This window comes from Heterodontus francisci, chromosome 36 (assembly GCF_036365525.1).
Source record: "Heterodontus francisci isolate sHetFra1 chromosome 36, sHetFra1.hap1, whole genome shotgun sequence".
In the NCBI taxonomy this organism is placed as follows: Eukaryota; Metazoa; Chordata; class Chondrichthyes; order Heterodontiformes; family Heterodontidae; genus Heterodontus; species Heterodontus francisci.
In genome coordinates this window covers 22,731,559-22,748,870 of record NC_090406.1, presented here as the reverse complement: position 1 = coordinate 22,748,870, position 17,312 = coordinate 22,731,559, and the positions used below count along the sequence as shown (strand labels likewise).

The following is a 17,312-nucleotide window of genomic DNA, read 5'->3' as shown; positions in this document are numbered from 1 at the left end:
AGAGAGAAACTCTCCAATTAGAAAACTTGTCCAATTAGTTCTTTTATGATTATAGCACCTAAAAGGGTTAAACACTCATTGAACTGGTAAGCATATCCACTGTTTAAAAGAAATAAACCCTGCTGCAGTCAAACAAGGAGAGCGACAACCCTCCTCACCTGATCATAATACTTGTTTCACTAAGTTAGTTTAATTATTTTTAAAACAGTATACTTGATTGGTTGTTTGCTACATATGTTACACTTTTTGTCCAAAAGACAGTGTATAGCCTCAATTATAAAGCATGAAAAGAAGCACAGAAGCTCCTCAGCATATTAGTGAGGCCAGTTTACTGCCCTATATTGCAAGGGTTTTCAAATCCTTAAGGCATGTTGTTTCAGAATTCAGGTTTCTAGTGCATGATTATAAATTAAACAAGAAGCATTTTTAAAACAAATTAATAACAATTAATGTTGCTACTTAGAAATTAGCAACAAGTACAAGCTAGTATGGTGAAGTTGTTCAAATGCTCCAGATACTGAGAAAGTTTTACATTGTTGAGTTACTTTTATTGTCTGAAGGTATGTTTCACTCCACCTGAGCTTTTTGTCCTAATACTGAGTGGGCTTACTCATTGAATTCTTTTAGCTAACATCCTTGGCAATACTTTGGTCTAAACAGAAAAAAGCTCTTCTAATGTGTCTCTTTAATTTTATTGGTTGCAAAACGAAATGACAGCCAGCAGCCATTTTGCTGTATCAGAGTGCATTAATTCAACAGGCCTAATGGCAGAAAAATGCAGAAGGATGGGAGAGAAGGGAGGAAGGATTGATTGCATTTATATGACGTTTTTTATGACCTTAAGGACGTCTCAATATGCTTTACATCCAATGAAGTTTTTTTTTAAGTGTAGTCACTGTTGTAATGTAGGAAATGCAGCAGCCAAGTTGAGCACAGCAAGCTCCCACAAACAGCAATGATATAATCAGCAGATATTCTATTTTTAGGTGCTCATTGAGGGATAAATATTGGCCAAGATACCAATGAGAACCTCCCCTACACTTCTTCAAAATAAAGCCATGGGATCTTTTAACTCAATTTGCAAGGACAGATGGGGCCACAAAGAGAAATGTCTGAATTTTCATTACTGGGTCCCAATCCAGCTGTCAGGAGGAAACATGGGTTAGGAACCCGCAAATGCCGACGCCGGGTCCAAGAGGGCAATTTTTAAGGAGGTGGCCAATTAAGTGGTGGCCTCTGGAAGCCCTGTCCCCCCAAATAAGGGCAGAAGGCAGGCTCCCAAGGCTGGAGGGCTGACAGCCAGCCCTCCAGCACTGAAAGATCGGCAGCCCGACCGTCAGAGGTGGGCCCTGCCGATGTAGGTAGTGGCATGAGAGGGTGCCTCAAAATTGAGACGGTCCCTGAAGAATTTTTCAAAAATTAAAAATAAAAAGTGGCCGCAGCAGCCAGACCATCATTGTGGAGGGGGATCCCCACCACAGGATGGCCTGCGGTTGCAGCTGTGGCCCTCTGGCAAACATGGCTCGGGGGTGGGGTAAGATTCAATGAGGCAGCGATGAACCCCCTCACCCCCATCACCCCAGGTCCATCGCCAGGAGGCCGGCTCAGTTCATCGGCCAGGCTACAGCCTCACCGGGGGCCCGCAGACCATCTAGAAAGTTACAGACGGCTTCTGACAGGTGCCTTGAATAGGTAATTTAATTGGCCCAATTGGCTAACCGCCGCAGGCAGGAGGGTAGCCATAACCAGCCTCAGTGAAAATTTACCAGAGGCATAACCATGGTGGCAGACTGGCACGCCAGCCGATAGCAGGAAATGGCGGGCTCGTCTGCCTCCGTTCCCACCTCTATATCCCATCAAAAATTCAGCCCAACACCTCTGAAATTGTAACACTGGAGTGCTAGCCTCGATTTTGTGGAAACAGAAAGCATGGTAATATCCTGAAAAGTATGAAGAAAGTTTCACACCATGAAAAGGACCATGGAAACAAAGCTACATTGATGTAAAAGGTCACAAGTTAGCTTGACACTCATATACGGATGTGAAATTGATTAGCTCGAATAACAGCATGTGAATAAAATTGAAACTTCCAGATGATTGGTCTATTGATGGACATGATATTTCTAAGCGAATGAGAAATTGACTAGTTAAGGCTTACTCTGTGCAATAATAAATTTCATTTGAAGATATTACTATCCAGTTGAAGAGATCACTAGGACTGGAGAAGAACTGGAAAATATTATCCTCGCACACTGGTCACTCAGGTTATAGTGCTTGGTTTTCTAGTGGTAGCTGCTGCGGATCATCATCCTCCTGCTCTTCCATGGTTTGGTACTGCTCTCCATTCACATTAATGTGGAGGCCTTTGTTTATAGCAATATTGTGCAACATGCAATGTACTGCTACCATTTTTCCGACTTTCTTGTTATAACCCTGAACCCAGCAGTTAAGAATCTGGACCATCACTTTAACAACTCAATTGTCTACTCAATCAGGACCCTTAGTCACCAATGCAATTCGATCTGATCTCTGATTCTTTATAGGGATTTTGCAGAAATGTCACCAGATATGGTTGCAACAAATAAGCCCCGTCTATGAAGATCCACCACTCCATCATCTCTCTCCGTCAAAGATGTATAGGAAACGTAATTGCTCCAGAATAATATTATGCATGCTTCTTAGAAGCATGTCATTCTCTGGTAAGGTTTGTATATCAGTAGTATCTCCTACTGAGATAAGGCAGATAATTGTTGAGAGGTCTACAAGTTGCTGCACAGATAAGGTCAATGATCTGTGAGAAAGAGAGAATTGATGTGATCTCTTTCTGCTTCTGCAGCCTCAGTGAATTCTGCTCCAGTACTTGCAATAGCCAGTGGTATATAATCTATTCAAGAATGGCTGTTGCAGCTCTTCTACATGACGGAAAAATGCTCTCTACAATTCACTTCTGGTGATGTTATGCAAGTATATCCAAAACACCGCCCTTCCTTCATATGAATAACTCCCACGTTTTCATGGACATCAGAACACTTTTTTTTTTATACCCCTCCTTGTAAGCAAAAATTCACATGTTTCTTAGTAAGAATGTTAAGTAAGACTTTTACATTGATTAACAAGCTTTTATTTGCCTTTTCTTTTCCTGCTCTTTTTGCATCCATTGTAGACTGCAAGCATAAATGCGAGTGAACCAATAATGGAAGAGACATTTGCCATTAATTTTCTCAGCAGTTCAGCTCCTCGTGTACATTTTAATTATCATTAACACCCAAACAAATTGTTTCAGCCTCTCTATTCAGATCAATTTTGAAGTTATCACTGCAATACCAACAATTATCATAAAAGACTATAGAGTTAGTACTAACCAGCCACAGAGTCATAGAATCTTACAGCCCAGAAGGAGAACAATCAGCTCATCGTGCCTGCGTCAACTTTTTGAAAGAGCTATGCAGTTGGTCCCACTCCCCTGCTTTTTCCCTATAGTCATGCATTTTTTTTTTCTTTTTCAAGATTGCAAACAATCCCCTGTTGGAAGTTACTATTGAATCTGCTTCCACCACCCTTTCAGGTAAGTGCATTCCAGATGACAACAACTCACTGCATAAAAAGTATTCTCATCATCCCCGTGGTTCTTTTGTCAATTATCTTTGATCTGTGTCCTCCCATTATTGTCCCTCCTGCCAGTGGAAACAGTTTCTCCCAATCTACTCTATCAAAATCAAAAGAGAACAAAAATAACCAAAAAGTTCAAAATGGGCAAAAGAAAAGAAAAGTTGAGGAGAAAGAAGGAACAAAAGGAGAAAACACAGATTAAAACTGCCTCTATTTCCCTCTTCTCCTTGAACATCTGCCCTTATCTTTATCTTTCTCTATAGCCACAGTGAGTCAGTCAGTTTAAATACTACTAATCCTTGGCCATAAGCCTACTAAGGACAGTGCCATGTAATCTGTTTTGGTAAAAAAAAATCAAGAGCTCCTTGAAAATCACAATCACAGATAAAAAGGAACAAGAATACATCAATAAATGTTATTGCGGAAACACAGTGGCACAGTGGTTAGCACCGCAGCCTCACAGCTCAAGCGACCCGGGTTCAAATCTGGGTACTGCCTGTGTGGAGTTTGCAAGTTCTCCCTGTGTCTGCGTGGGTTTTCTCCGGGTGCTCCGGTTTCCTCCCACAGCCAAAAGACTTGCAGGTTGGTAGGTAAATTGGCCATTATAAATTGCCACTAGTATAGGTAGGTGGTAGGGAAATATAGGGACAGGTGGGGATGTGGTAGGAATATGGGATTAGTGTAGGATTAGTATAAATGGGTGGTTGATGGTCGGCACAGACTCGGTGGGCCGAAGGGCCTGTTTCAGCGCTGTATCTCTAAACTAAACAAAAATGGCACACCCTGACACTATGCAAGAGGTGAAAGGGTCGTGGATTATGCGCACTTGAATACACACTTTCATTTTAATATCCCTTTGATCATTTGCACCAATAAACTCAAAAGATTTTCAAAGGTTTCAATTTCATTAAACTGTAAAAAGGGTTCAAATTCAGTGCCACTTTCAGAATGAAATGTAAAGGTTGTCAGTGCTGGTATTGAAATATAAAAGGACACAATTTGAAATAAATTTAAGTGAAGGAACCTATAACCCACAAAATCACACATTTAGAGTCAGCATCCATGAGATAGCTGACACTGCTCCAACCTTTCCAAACCACTCTCAGGCCCTGAGGCATGTTGAGTAACATTAATACTGCCATGTCAGCCATGAAGTGCTGGCTATACACAAGGAATGCCAACTTACTCTGAAAGTTCCTCTGAACTGTTGTGTGTTATGCACGTTTGGACAATGATGCTCTACATTTTGGAGGAAACCACAAATGTTGTTATTTGTAATTTGCACCATTTCCTTCCATCACCTAAAGTTTACCACAGTATTAAAGATGTTGCGAGGTTGAATATTTTGAAAGAGAAATAAAACATAAAAACCTGAACAAAACAGAAAAAAATTAAACCTTTGCCATATTACAAAACTGACAGATGTTATACTCCGTTATACTGTCTCCACAATCTAACGGAACCAGTAATCCAGAGGCCCAGCCTAATGCCCTGGGGACACGGGTTCAAATCCCGTCATGGCAGCTGATGGAATTTTAAATTAATTATTTTTTTAAAATCTGGAATTGAAAACTAGTCTCAGTAATGGTGCAACGAAACTATCATTCAATAGTTGTAAAAACCCATCTACTTCACTAATGTCCTTTAGGGAAGGAAATCTGCCATCCTTACCTGGTCTGGCCTATACGTGAAACTCCAAATCCACAGCATTGACTCTGAACTGCCCTCTGAAATGATCGAACAAGCCATGCAGTTGTCAAGGGCAATGAGGGATGGGCAACAAATGCTGGGCTTGTCAGTGACACCCATGTCCCATGAAAGAACAAAAAAATTTAAATTTTATAGAAGAAATACACAACAGCCTAATAGTAGTAAGATGTTTTCTGTTTATACCTATAGCGTCCTTTAGTTTGATGTTTCAGAAGTTTCACTCTATTCCTATGGGACCTGATCACTAAAAAGAGTTCAATTTTTATATTGGAATCACTCAGCAGGTCTGGCAGCATCTGTGGAAAGAGAAGCAGAGTTAACGTTTCGGGTCAGTGATCCGGGTCACTGACCCGAAACGTTAACTCTGCTTCTCTTTCCACAGATGCTGCCAGACCTGCTGAGTGATTCCAGCATTTCTTGTTTTTGTTTCAGATTTCCAGCATCCGCAGTATTTTGCTTCAATTTTTATATTGTTAAGTATGAGGAAATTTAACAGGAAAGATGGACTTTTAACAAATAAAATCAGAAGATGAAAGGTCAAATTTTATTTAGATTAGATTATATTGCTCCCCTTTGTTTACCTGATTATTGAATGTGATAGTCGTTTCTATGTGGCAACCTTTATAATTCCAGCGGGCCGCTGTATCCCATTACAAGTGAACACTCACTACTTTGTCAAGCACCGCTAGACAGAATGGGTCTGCTGTTCAATGTTCTTTTTTAGTTTCTTCTAAGTACAGATCTTTCGAAATAAGCCAATTTCCTATGCGGGTGCTTCTTGTTACTTGGTGAATGAGCTCTCTTTCGTTTCTGGTTGCGCAATAAAAAAAAATCCATAAACAGCATGTAATCGTGAGTTGCCAGAATACAGGCTGATTAACCCATTACGATCACAGTGAACTCTAGGAACTGAGTATCTCCAGTATTTGAGCACACAACGCGCGATTACGCACTAACATGCTCGTTAAGCCTTTGAGAAGCAGCATGTTAACTAGCTGCAAGTTGTTTGGGGTGATCTGAGCTCACTGACATCTCCACAGCCCTGTCTGAACAAAGCTTGAATGAAGCTGGCGCTTGTCAATTTAGTTTCTCATTGTACAGCTGGAAAGTAATAAAAAAAGTTTACCTGACAACAGATTTTGCTCCCAGGCATTTGTACAAAGTTCTCCCAATGCGAATCGCTGTTGCTCACCCCGTGTGGCTCAGAGTTTGCCTTTGATGCAGCTTTTTACATACAAAGAGGGAGAGCACAGGACACGATGAAGTTTAATATTATTTCATCTCTCTCCACAATCCTTCAGCCTGAAGCCAGGGCAAGTCGAAGTGTAGACAGTTCTCCATTTCGTACTACTGGACGGTTCTTATCTAGCGAATATATAATAGTTTGTATGTGCCAGGAAGGAACTTGCATCACATGACGCGCTCGAATCTGATCTCTTCTGGAAGGAAAAGCGGTAGATATATAATTCATTCATTGGCTGGGAGCATTTTGGGACGTCCTCAGGTCGTTGTATCAATGCAAATTCTTCTCCTTTAGAGAAAAGACTTCCTGGTGTCCTATCCGTTACGAGGTTAAACAAATTGAAGTTTCACTTGATTCTCGGCTGCGTCGCTTTTTAGCCTGAGCGGAAAGAATTCGCCTCCGTTTGCAGCATAGGAGACCTTCCAGAAGGGATAAAGCAACTTCCCTCTATTTGAACCAACTCATTCAGGAACAAGTCATTACAGAAAAGTACAAGCATTTCAATCTGTGAAGGGTTTAAAGGGGCTTTGACGTGATAAGGCGCTATATAAATACAAGTGTTACTTATTTTAAATACTAGCAGATATAACCAACGTTATGAGCTGGATGCTTAGATTATCATAAAGGAGTTAAGGCGAGAAATTACTGCTGACCATATTAATGTGTAATGATTAATATGGTCCTACAACTTCCTCGCTCTATTATTTTAAAGGTGTTAGCCTAAAATGTCAAATGAATGAATATCGCCAACATTAATTTCTAACCTTATGTTTGTAAGAGGACTTTAAGATCACAAGAATTTAAACTGAATTACATTGCTAAGAAAGGCTTTATATATTGAGGTGGCCTAAAACAGAGCCCCGTTGTAATATCTACAGAACCTGGGAATTGCTGTTTAGGTGGTTGATCATGAGATTCACCTGCTAACACAAAATTTCACTGAAATCAATCTCCTTTTCTGCATTCTTGGTGCAGCAGGTGATTTTTGGAACGTTTCAAAACAGCTCAACAACAACACTGACATTGCGCCTTTAATTTAGTAAAACATTCTAAGGCACTTCATAAAGAAGAATGGATGGCGAATAGGAACAGGGAAAAGATGTGACTGAATACAAAGCCAAAGAGTTAGATTTAGCTATAAGGAGTCCTGGATCACCAACTAACTGGTATCCGGCAGGTATTCAAACAGCACAGTAACAAGAGGAAAGAAAGGCTTGCATTCATATAGAACCTTTCCGGACCTCAGGATGTCTCAAAGTGCTTTACAGGCCAATGAAGTACTTTTTGAAATGTTAATGTCCAGAAATGCAGCAGCCAATTTGTCACAGCTCCAAATAGCAATAAGTGGCCAGACCTATTTTAGTGATGTTGGTTGAGGGATTGGTATTGGCCAGGTCAACAGGAGAATTTCCTGTCTTCTTCAAAAAGTGCCATGGGATCTTTTATGCCCCCTCCAGAAGGAAGATGGGGGCCTTGGTTTAACATTTCATTTGAAAACATCACCTACGCCAGTGCAGCACTCCCTTTGTACTGTGCTGAAGTATTAACCAAGATTATCTGCTCAAGTCTCTAATTTTGGGCTTTGTCCTGCAACTTCCTGACTCAAAGGTCTTGCTCCCCTTTCAACAGAAATTAGCTGTCGCCTACCACTAAAAAGGATTTCCTTCTTTGGGATTGGTCAGCCTTGTTCAAGGCCAATCTGTGTTAAATCCTTTAGAATCACTCAGGTTGGGCTAACAAGGCTTAGTATGTGCTCACATTCAAATCCACATTAAAATCCAAGAGTTAGTACTGCCCAAGATGGTCAAGACATCAACGTTTTCCAGCACACTGCCAGATTAAATGGTACAGCAGATCACCAAAACATGGGTTCATCAACAGCCATCTGTAGCACATGAACCACTGCTGTAGGAGAGACCAGTGCAGGGGGATCAAATTATGCAGAGCCTTTAGCATAGGCTGTAATGAGATAGCATAATAGTTTCAGATTAGTTATGTGTTTAGTTATACTAGCAACGATCTGGGATCAGTTTTGTATCCTTTGAAGCAAAATAAGCTTGTTTTCCAAGATATGGAAAGAATTGTTGACTACAACATATGGATCAAATAGCATAATTTTATATATTTAATGACTGTTTATGCTGTTACAGTACACGTGCTGTTACAATTTGTGTGGTGGTACTATGCATGTAATGTTACAGTGCTTGTGATGTTAAATTACATTCCCCACCCAAGTTCCTGCCACTTACCTCACCTTCAGTGACCGCTCCCGCAGGTCACGGCTGCAGCATCCTCCCGCCTAAAGTTTTGCTTCAGCCTGCTATCCAGGCAATGATTTCTGCCAGGTTCAGGTGACAGTTGGGCCCAGGTAGAGAAATGGGCCTGAGAGTTAAAATCTCTCATCATGCAAGCTTATTGCTCACCCAGGCACTGCATAAGTAAGAAACCTGCCCTGCAATAAAATCGGGGCCATAGTGTGTTTCAGAAATATATTATTAGGTTGAGCTTCTATTGATATAGCATTCGAGCTTTGCTTTCATGGATTCTGATGCCATCTTACTCCCTTGAAGCATCACTGCTTTGTAATTTATTCCACTCTCTTGCATTGTGTTCAAACAGAATGCCACAGCCATTGTTTTTGCACCTTTACCATTTTACATACAAAGCACACTGGATAGAGCAAAGGTTATGGGCCCTGACAACATCCCGGCTGTAGTGCTGAAGACTCGTGCTCCAAAACTAGCCATGCCTCTAGCCAAGCTGTTCCAGTACACCACTGGCATCTACCTGACAAAGTCGAAAATTGCCCAGGTGCATCCTATCCACAAAAAGCAGGATAAATCCAATCAAGCCAAATACCGTCCCTTCAGTCTACTCTCAATCATCTTCAAAGTGATGGGCAATCACAGAATAATGCAGTGCAGAAGAGGCCCTTCGGCCCATCGAGTCTGCACCGTCAGTGTCGTTGACAATGCTATCAAGTGGCACTTACTCGGTGATAGATAGATAGAATAGATAGAACATTACAGCGCAGTACAGGCCCTTCGGCCCTCGATGTTGCGCCGACCTGTGAAACCATCTGACCTACACTATTCCATTTTCATCCATATGTCTATCCAATGACCACTTAAATGCCCTTAAAGTTGGCGGGTCTACCACTGTTGCAGGCAGGGCGTTCCACGCCCCTACTACTCTCTGAGTAAAGAAACTACCTCTGACATCTGTTCTATATCTATCACCCCTCAACTTAAAGCTATGTCCCCTCGTGTTTGCCATCACCATCCGAGGAAAAAGACTCTCACTATCCACCCTATCTAACCCTCTGATTATCTTATACGTCTCTATTAAGTCACCTCTCCTCCTCCTTCTCTCTAACGAAAACAACCTCAAGTCCCTCAGCCTTTCCTCGTAAGACCTTCCCTCCATACCAGGCAACATCCTAGTAAATCTCCTCTGCACCCTTTCCAAAGCTTCTACATCCTTCCTATAATGCGGTGACCAGAACTGCACGCAATACTCCAGGTGCGGCCTCACCAGAGTTTTGTACAGCTGCAGCATGACCTCGTGGCTACGAAACTCGATCCCCCGACTAATAAAAGCTAACACACCATATGCCTTCTTAACAGCCCTATTAACCTGGGTGGCAACTTTCAGGGATTTATGTACCTGGACACCAAGATCTCTCTGCTCATCTACACTACCAAGAATCTTCCCATTAGCCCAGTACTCTGCATTCCTGTTACTCCTTCCAAAGTGAATCACCTCACACTTTTCCGCATTAAACTCCATTTGCCATCTCTCAGCCCAGCTCTGCAGCCTATCTATGTCCCTCTGTACCCTACAACATCCTTCGGCACTATCCACAACTCCACCGACCTTCGTGTCATCCGCAAATTTACTAACCCACCCTTCTACACCCTCATCCAGGTCATTTATAAAAATGACAAACAGCAGTGGCCCCAAAACAGATCCTTGCGGTACACCACTAGTAACTAAACTCCAGGATGAACATTTGCCATCAACCACCATCCTCTGACCAGTGCTCAGTTTGGGTTCTGCCAGGACAACTCTGCTCCAAACCTCTTTACAGCCTTGGTCCAAGCATGGACAAACGAGCTGGATTCCAGAGGTGAGGTGAGAGTGTCTGCCCTTGACATCATTGCAGCAGCATTTGACAGAGTGTGGCATCAAAGGAGCCCTGGTAAAATTGAAATCAGTGTGAATTGGAGGAAAGCTCTCCACTGGCTGGTGTCATACTTCTCACAAAAGATGATGGTTGTAGTTGTTGGAGGCTCAGGCCCAGGATATCGCTATAGGAGTTCCACAGGGCAGTGCCCTCGGACCAACAATTATTAATGACTTTCCTTCCATCATAAGGTCAGAAGTGGGATTGTTTCTGATGTTTGGACAGTCGTCAGTTCCATTTGCAACTCCTCAGATAATGAAGCAGTCTGTTCTCGCATGCAGCAAGACCTGGACAAAATTTAGGCTTGGGCTGATAAGTGGCAGGTAACATTCACACAACACAAGTGCCAGGCAATGATCTAAAGAAAGAAAGACTTGCATTTATATAGCGCTTTTCACAATCATCCAACACCTCAAAGTGTTATAAAGCCAATGAAGTGTAGTCACTGTTGTAATGTAGGAAACGCGACAGCTAATTTGTACACAACAAGCTCCCACAAACAGCAATCTGATTATGGCCAGTAATCTGTTTTTGTGATGTTGATTGAAGGATAAACATTGACCAGCACACCAGGGATAACTCCCCAGCTCTTCAAAATTGTGACTGGAATTTTCTACATCCACCCACCAGAACAGGCAGACAGGGCCTCAGAGTAATGCCTCATCTGAAAGACGGCACCTCCAACAGTGCAGCATTCCCTTAGTACTGCACTGGAGAGTCAGCCTTGATTTTTGGGCTCAAGTAATCTCTAATAAAAGACAGTCTAACCACCTCCCCTTGACATTCAACAGCATTAACTTTGCCAAATCACCCACATCAACATCCTGGCGTCACCATTGACCAGAAACTTAACTGGACCTGCCATATAAATACTGCAGCTACAAGAGCAGGTCAGAGGCTGGGAATTCTGTTGTGAGTAATCTTAACTCTAAACAACAGCATGCAATGGATGGAGAGCTTAATGTAAGTATCAGCAACAGGAGAAGACACATATCTAGCTTGCTGTTGACACTCAGCACAATATTTGTGGGTGCATCTGCACCACACAGACTGAAGCGGTTCAAGAAGGCAGCTCACCACCATCTTCTCAAGGGCAATTAGGGATGGGCAACAGATACTTGTGTTTCCAGCGATGCCATGAGCAAATTAAAAAAAATACAAAAACATACAAAAGGAAACGGATTAAAAAGGGAATAGAGAAAACAAGAAAAGAAAGGCATGAAAAGAGAAGCAATTGAATTAGTTGCAGGTGCCTATTTGTGAATAATTCATGCATTAAACATAAGCAGGCCCACATGCATTACATTTAACCATTACGTATTATCCAACAAAAGGCCTAAACATATGTATATATAAAAAATGTTAAAAAGAGCGATGAATAGGCCCAGGTATATTATCAAGACATATTATTTATTCATCAGGATTGGTTTGTTCCTTCTGCAGTTTATCAACAAGGTGTAGCCGGGGCAACAGTAGCAGTAATGATGATCCTCAAAAGATTGATAGCTACCAATAGAGTACAGTTTGGAGAATTTGTCCTCGTGCCAATGTCTAGACTCTGAACTTTCCCAGAGTCAAATATGTGGGCAAGCAACCCTGCTTAAGAAGGTAAAGGTTAAGCTTGCTTCTAAACAACAGCATGCAATGAGTGGAGAGCTTAATGTAATTACTCTGTAGGAGAGAATACCACCAGCTGAAGAAGACACATGTATAGCTTGCTGTTGACATTCTGCACAGTCTTTGGTACTGATACAAACAGGTAGTTTTGCATGTCTCCTCACTGTTATGACCAGGTGAGAAAGGGGTCTGGGGGTTCCCTCTCAGTCTTTGCCTGGTTTAACCGTAACAGGTTTTAATTTTAAAAACACCGTGTTTCTGGCTACCCCTCAGTGAATCCTTGTTCACTGCTCTCCAATTGTAAGGCAAAGAAATCAATCAGACAGGTTTTCTTAGATTTAAACAGGAAAGGTGGAAGTTTATGAACCTTAAACTCTAATCTGGTTAACAATTATGAATACATGACACGATCACGCTAGCATGCCTATGTGATAAGCACACACGCAGATAGAGACAGAAAAGTAGAAAGAATAAAGGGGAAAAGTTTGAGGCAATAGCTGGGATTTATTTACTGTCCTTTGAGTTTGATGTAGAGTCTTTGATTACAGGTAACTCTTGCCGTTTCGTTGGGTCCCAGTGCACACTTTAAAACTTGTTTTGATGTAAGAGACTTTTCTCTCTTGAGGTTTAAGCAACTTCAATGGATCTGGAGGTTCGTGAGAGAGACAGCTAGCCAGGAGAGAAGCTCTCTTCTTCCAAGTTCAGTTGCAATCTGACCCAAACTGTGCTGTGAGCAGTTCAAACAAAACCTGGGCTAGCAGGTTAGTTATGTGACTAGCTGTTTTAACAAACTCCTGCATTTGTGGATTCTCCATCTCAGCAGACACACTGGAATGCTGGCTTTCTTGCACATTCAATGTCTGGTGATCAAAATCCATTTTGGTTAATTGGATCAGGGAGCCATTTTATTGTCTCCAGGCACTGTCTCTTAGTATGCAAATGTTTTCCAACCACTGCTGATCTCTTTAAAAAAATCATTTCTTCATTCCAGCAACAGTTTAAAATTAATGTTTAAATGACAAAATTAATATGCCTCATTCTTGACAGGTGGGGTCTTCATGACACCTCCACGCCCAGCAGAATGAAATGTGATTTTTAGAAGAGCATTTCATTAAAAGGGACTAAAGAGAAGAGTAGGTACAGGAAAACACACATGCATCTCTCTCATTCAGAAATCCTAACAGTTGTTACAGCCTGTCTTTTCTTGCTAGAAATGCTGCTTTAAACTGCCCTTTTTGGCATCCCAGTAAACATGTGGTTTTTGGGGACGTTTTCCAGTTTGCACATTTCCAGGACTGCCTAGGGTGTCTTTGTTTCTGTTGAGGTCTGCAGGGGGAGGATAAGATTTAATTAGCCCTAAATTGGAGTTCTGCTCATCGGTGTCAGCAGTGGGTATTTCCTCTCTGAATTCTCTTTCACTGCTTACATGAGTCATGCAAGGGCTTTTCACATTAGGGGCTTGTTGGTTCCCTTTTCTCTTGACTGTGGGGGAGGATTCCTTACTAATCTTCCCTTTGTTCTCTGGGACACTCCTGCTTACAGGTATTTGCCCAGATTCTACTACACTCCGACTAGGTGAGGCATCACCCTCATGGTTTCTCTGTCCTCCTGAGGACTTTCTTTGTCTCTGCAGTTTCCTGTATAAATGCTTTGAGCAACTTGGGTGGGGTGCTTCTAGTGTTTGCATTTACATAGGAGAATGTGGGGTCTAACTTTTCAAACGTTTCAGGGTTGGCTGACCAGATGGTGGGGGTTTCCATTTGGGATTCCTCCTGGTCTTCTATTAACCTGCCCTCATTGTCCCTTTTTCCCCTTTCCTATCTAACCTTTGCCAGCCTTGTGCCTGCCAGTCCCCTTTTGTTCCAGGCAGGGGTCCATTACAGTTCACCAGCCCTCTGCTCGAGGGTCCTCCAAACACCAATACAGGAATTAGGGGTGCAGATTTCACTGTAGGTTGGGGTTTCTCCTCAACCTAGCACATGTGGCAACTCCTACAGTACTCCACCACGTCTTTGTGGAGTTTTGGCCAGTCAAACGGCTGTCTTATGCGGGCTATGGTTTATCGTATACTGATATGTACAGTCATTATAATCTCATGGCCATTCTTAATATTTCTCTCTGGTACCTCTGTGGCACCACTAGCTGGTGAACCACTGTCCAATCCTTGCTCTCAGGTCTGTGAGAAGAACTCCATTTCCTCATCAGTACCTCATTCTTTAAATAGTAGCAATCAGGGACTCCCTCTGCTTCAATTTCAGACTGGGCAGCCTGTGCTAACTCTCTCAATACTGGGTCAGCTCGCTGAGCCCCAGCTAGTGATGACTCATTTAATTCATTCCCTGAGTCTTCTAACTTTCCAAAGAAAGTCCCAGACAGACAGACCTCATGGTCATCTGCCTGCAGTGCCAAGTCAGTCTCCTCTGGGGGCAGCTGGTTTGATCATGGCCTGATTCACTACACATTCAGGGAAACTGCGGGGGACTGTCTCCTGCCACTGCCCTGTCTCTCTGACCTCCTGCGGTCTCTCTTTCACCACTGAGGAAGCTACCACCTTCGCCCCTGCCAGATCATTATCTTGGAGCAGGTCAGCCCCATCCACAGGCAAACTAGGGACAATCCCTACAGTTACCAGTCCTGAAACTAGGTCACACTCGAAGAGCACTTGGTGTAAAGGTACAGGCATACACTGCCCTCCATACCATTCACCACCATTCTGGTATTTACTGCACTCTCTGGGGGAAAGGTAAGGCCTTTTCCCAGTAAAAGGAATCTAGTGGCCCCTGTGTCCCTGAGGATTACTATGGGCTTGCTTGCCCCACTCAAGGGGTATAGGGTTATTCTCCCTTCAGACACAAAACCTGGATAACCTTCAGGAATCCTATTAAAGTTTCCTGCACTTGCAGCAGTAGGCTTCTTGAGTCTTACTGCTACTGCAGTTAAAGCCACAGCTTGTTCTGCTGTGCTTTCCATCAGGGTCCCTTCTCATTCGCTGAGCTGTGTGCCCTGAATAACCCTACAGGCTTTCCCCGTAGTTTCCAACAGTCAGCTCTTAGATGACTGCCTTATTACAATGGAAGCACACAGGTCTCCAGGTCACACTCCAACTTACAGCACCTTCCCTTTTGGCTGGAGGAGGGCCCCCTGTGTCTCCTGCTTTTCCTTCTCTCCCAGGACTGCTTGGGCTTCTATCACCTTCCCACCCTTTGTCCTTTTCGGATTTGTGGGGGTGACTAGGAAAGGTTTTCCCCTGAGAAACAGACTTATAAATGAGAGCAAACTCATCAGCCAGAACTACAGCTTGCCGGGCTCTATGAGCCTTTAGTTCCTCTACATGTGTCTCTATGGAGAGTGGGAGAGAGTTTTTAAATTCCTCTAGCAAAATTACCTCGCTGGGATTTTCAAGGCTGAGCTGCACTTTAAGAGCCCTCATCCACTGGTCAAAAGCCAGCTTCTTATTTCTCTCAAAGTCCAGGTAAGTTTGATCAGCTTGCTTCTTGAGGGTTCTAAACTTTTGGCAATAGGCTTCCAGTACTAACTCATATGCCCCGAGGATAGCATTTTTGTTAGTTCATAATTTGATGAACTCTCATCTGGCAAAACGGAATAAACCTCATGGGCTTTTCCTGTGAGCTTGCTTTATAGCAGCAGAGTCCAAGACTCAGCTGGCCCCTTTAACTGCCTTGCCAGTTTTTCTAAAGATACAAAACATGCTTCCACGTCTCCTTCATTGAATTTTGGAATCAATTGAGAAAGTTTTAACAATTCAGTACCCAGCCCTGAATTACACTCCTCCATATTGGCCATGCTTTCACTGGGGTTACTCTGTCACCCCCCTAGTTAACTCAAGCTGCCTCAACTCGCTTTGCATTCCTTCTGGAAGACTCTCTCTTTCTCTCTCTCCTCTCTCTCTTTCTTTCTCTTGTCTTGCTTTCTCTCTCTCCTGTCTCTCTCTTTCTCTTTCCTCACGTTCCTTCTGGAAGGCTCTTTCTTTCTCTTTCTCTGGTCTCTCTCTTTCTCATTCTTCAAATTCAAGTTTCCTCTCTTCCAATTGTATCTTTACTAGCAATACCCTGTCGGAGTCTACTTCTAACCCTGTTTCTGCTTCTTCAAATTCAAGGGAAAAATGATTGGCCACTAGTCTTAGGAGTTCAGACTTTCTAGCCTTGGCAAGGACAGTGATCACACACTGCTCAGCCATTTTTCTCAACTCTTCCATAGGCAGTGCTTTTATCCCAAGTTGCTGCACCCTGGCTTGGGGAGTTACTGACTTCAATCGCAGACATGTTAGTATTCTAGCACACACACCACAAGAAAACCTGTATTGAAATCTTTTCTCTTTTTGATTGGGATGAATTTGGCTTCCCAATTCCAATGTCCTTGTTTGTCTGTGGGTCAAATCCTGGAGCTAGCCCACAAATTTCTGTTACGACCAGGTGAGAAAGTGGTTTAGGGGTTCCCTCTCAGTCTTTGCCTGGTCTAACTGTAAGAGGGTTTAATTTTAAAAACATTGTGTTTTTAGCCCCCCCCCCTCAGTGAATTCTTGTTCACTGCTCTCCAATTGTAAGGCAAAGAAATCAACCAGACAGGTTTTCTTAGATTTAAACAGGAAAGTTGTAAGTTTATTAACCTTAAACTCTAATTCGGTTAACGACAATGAATACGTGACACGGCCACGTTCATATACATACGTGATAAACACACACGCAGATAGAGACAGAAAAGTAGAAAGAATAAAGGGGAAAAGTTTGAGGCAATAGCTGGGATTTATTTATGGTCCTCTGAATTCGATGTAGAGTCTTTGATTGCAGGTAACTCTTGCCGTTTCGTTGGGGCCCAGTGCATGCTTTAAAACTTGTTTCGATGTAGGAGTCTTTTCTCTCTTGAGGTTTTAGCAACTTCAGTGGATCTGGAGATTCGTGAGAGAGAGAGAGAGAGCTAACCAGGAGA

General features: G+C 42.6%; 1 protein-coding gene across 3 annotated transcripts in view; it reads right to left on the bottom strand.

The window, feature by feature from the left end:
- The window catches only part of LOC137351667 (phospholipid-transporting ATPase IC-like), a 123,195-nt gene extending 116,416 nt beyond the window's left edge, over positions 1-6,779 (bottom strand). Inside the window, exons 1-2 of one of the 3 annotated variants that reach the window (XM_068016352.1) lie at positions 6,446-6,779; positions 5,901-6,129 (exon numbers count right to left, since the gene is read on the bottom strand). The gene's annotated coding sequence lies outside the window, so the exon portion shown is untranslated. Of the gene's footprint in view, positions 1-5,280; positions 5,539-5,900; positions 6,130-6,445 lie in introns of those variants that run through there. The other 2 variants (XM_068016350.1, XM_068016351.1) reach the window with 2 other exon arrangements.
- Positions 6,780-17,312: the final 10,533 nt, after the last annotated feature.